The sequence below is a fragment of the Polypterus senegalus genome, chromosome 10, assembly GCF_016835505.1.
Source record: "Polypterus senegalus isolate Bchr_013 chromosome 10, ASM1683550v1, whole genome shotgun sequence".
NCBI lineage: Eukaryota > Metazoa > Chordata > Cladistia > Polypteriformes > Polypteridae > Polypterus > Polypterus senegalus.
In genome coordinates this window covers 6,874,467-6,877,376 of record NC_053163.1, presented here as the reverse complement: position 1 = coordinate 6,877,376, position 2,910 = coordinate 6,874,467, and the positions used below count along the sequence as shown (strand labels likewise).

Sequence of the window (2,910 nt, the reverse complement as noted above, 5' to 3'; positions counted from 1 at the left end):
GTGAAAGCTGGATGGTTCTGCTTGTTAGGGACCTTCGGAGGAACGCCCCTTCACAGCGGTCTGAAACACAACCACCCCGCCCTTCTGTGTGCAGGCTCAGTAGGAACTGATGGTTTTCTTTCTTTCTTTCTTTTTACCTCTTACACCTGTCTGATTTGATTCCCTTTAAAATACCAGTAAGCATTTGTGTCGCAAAAGGTTTTAGGCAAATGTATATTTTTTAATTTTATAGTAATTTAAATCTTAGAGGAGTGCTTATTTGGCCCTAACATGCATTAAAGTGGATGTACAGTCAAACTACATCATGTGGCAAAATACATGTTCAGCTTCAAAAATTGTTAAGACAATAATTCAGATTAAATAGCTTAGTATTTTTGAGTTCACCCATTCATTTTTTCCCCAGTTTTTGGATTTGTGTCTATCCTGGCAGCATTAAGTTTAAAGCAGCAATCAGGACCAACAACAATATCAGTCCATTGCAGGGTACAATTATGTGCACTTTATAGTCATTGCCAGTTTACAGTGGATAACGACTCCTAACCACATATCTTTGGACTCTGAACCCACTTTATTCTCTTTATTTAATTATTTGTTGTATTTTGTCAACTGCTCGGAGGGGATATGGAAGTAAGAATTTCATTGTACTCGGTATACATGACAACAAACTTGACTTGAATATACTATAGAGTATATACAGAACAGGATTCCATGATCCTGACATGTCTGCTATTTTGTATGACATATGTTGGAAACTACAGTAGATATACTGAACACATTTTTTAAAGCAAACTTACATATTTTCTGAAAATGTGTTATTTCAATATATATCTACAGTATTCCACTGTATAGAGAGTGCTCACACCCTTTAACAATTTTATAGCTTGAGAGTAACTCACATCATTTTTTAACACGTTACACAGTGTAACACAATCTCTAAAAACAACATAAATATAACAATATAAATATAGTTTATGCTGCAACTGTATGAATATTGATTTATGTAGGATTAAAGAACAAAGTGCAGCTTAGGACAAAATATTTCATTTACTTACTGTTATAAGGATATAAATCTAATCCTATAAAATCCAACTATATTACTACCGTGGCCACTAGTGGGCACTGCAGACCTCCCAAGTCCCGATACAATTTACATTAACTCCAGTCACAGGTTCAGATGTTTTTTTTTTATTAACACAATACTTTATTACAGGTCTCACATTAACCAACATTTCCATTTTTTTTTTCTTCTTTTCCTCCTCTACAGAAGTATCCTCTTCCAGCCATCTCCAGCACCCCAATTGAGATGAGGAGGCCCCCTTAAGTATTATAATACCCTGGGAGTACTTCCAGTGCCACGACATTGCCTCAAGGAAGTATTTCTGCTTCTCAAAGGGACAGTCCCTCCCTTCAGCTACACTTGGTGGCACCTGCGGAACCCAGATGGGCTGCCCAATGGGACTTCAGTCCCCAGTATGCCCTGCAGGTGTGTGCATGGATGGGGTCTGCTGCCTAGCGTATCCAGTTACCATATTGTATCGAAAGGCTGTCTCCCAGGTACTTCCATTATATTGGCCTCCCAGCCACATAAGGGTCTTTTGTCCAACCCTGATGGGATGCCAGTACATCCATGACACTGGAAACGGATTAATTCCAGCTGAAATGCCTGTCCATCCCATTGCATATCACCAAACCATCCTTTTTCAGGACCCCCTTATTCTAATTCCATTTAATGGGTGCCCCTATACACTCAGCAAAACACATAAAGCAAGAATCACACCAGGATGGCGCGTCAGTCCTCTGCAGGATCTACTCGTATCCAGTACCACACTTACAGTACTTAAAGTATGTTAATTTAGAAGCACCAATCAACGAAAAATCTTAAACCATAATTAAACATATTTATTTAAATCATTAAGCATTATATTATTTAGAAACTGAGCCTGTGCTGGAGGTCACGTCTGCAGTGTCATCACCCATCTGAGCATGAAAGGGAAAATACAAATGGTGACATGATACGGTATGGCCCAGGGGATCTTATGCTTTAGGATGTGGTACTATGATGGATGGATAGATAGATAATGAAGTAACCTATGCATAACAATTTTAGTGTATTTGGTTGTATATTTGTCAGAGTAAGTCAGAGGTTTCCATACACTTAGCGTGAATTCTTTAAAACTCACTTTAGAACCTCGCCACAGATTTTATACAAACTATAAATTTGGCATATAGTTCAAGACGTCTGCTCTGCGCAGGGCAAAAGTAATTTTTTCAAACAGTGTTCACAGACTTCAGAATATTTATTTCACTTTTTCTCGACTAGATCACAATTCCAGTGGGTCACAAGTTTACATGGACTTATTTGGTCCATTGCCTTTAAATTGTTTAACTTGAGCCAAATGTTTTGGGTTGTCTTCCACAAGCGTCTAACAAGAAGTTGCTGGAATTTTGGCCCATTCCTCCAGACAGAACTGGTGTAACTGGGACAGGTTCGTAGGCCTCCTTGCTCAAACTCACTTGTTCAGTTTGATTGAGGTCAAGACTTTGTGAGGGTCACTCCAATACCTTGACCTTGTGCTTTAAGCCATTTTGACACAATTTTGGAGGTATACTAGGGGTCCTTGTCCATTTCAAGACCCATTTGTGACTGAGCTCCAACTTCCTTGCTGAGTTCTTGTACTTCCAGGAAAATTAGAACACATCATAAATGAGAAACTAAAGCCTTATGTGATTAAATTTTGCAACTGATTCGTTGATCAAGAGTCCTGTTAATTAAACTACAAAAGTACATACATTAAAAAAAATACTTTTTATGGCGGATTCTTTTAATGAGCAGACTGTACTCATGAGAATATACAACATGAGATTATCTAACCCACTTAATCCAATTCAAGGTTTATGGGGAGGGGTCCA

At 38.4% G+C, this 2,910-nt stretch overlaps 1 protein-coding gene across 1 annotated transcript in view; it reads left to right on the top strand.

The window, feature by feature from the left end:
- The window catches only part of ccdc189 (coiled-coil domain containing 189), a 76,847-nt gene that overhangs the window by 38,851 nt on the left and 35,086 nt on the right, over positions 1 to 2,910 (top strand). The window lies entirely within an intron of this gene.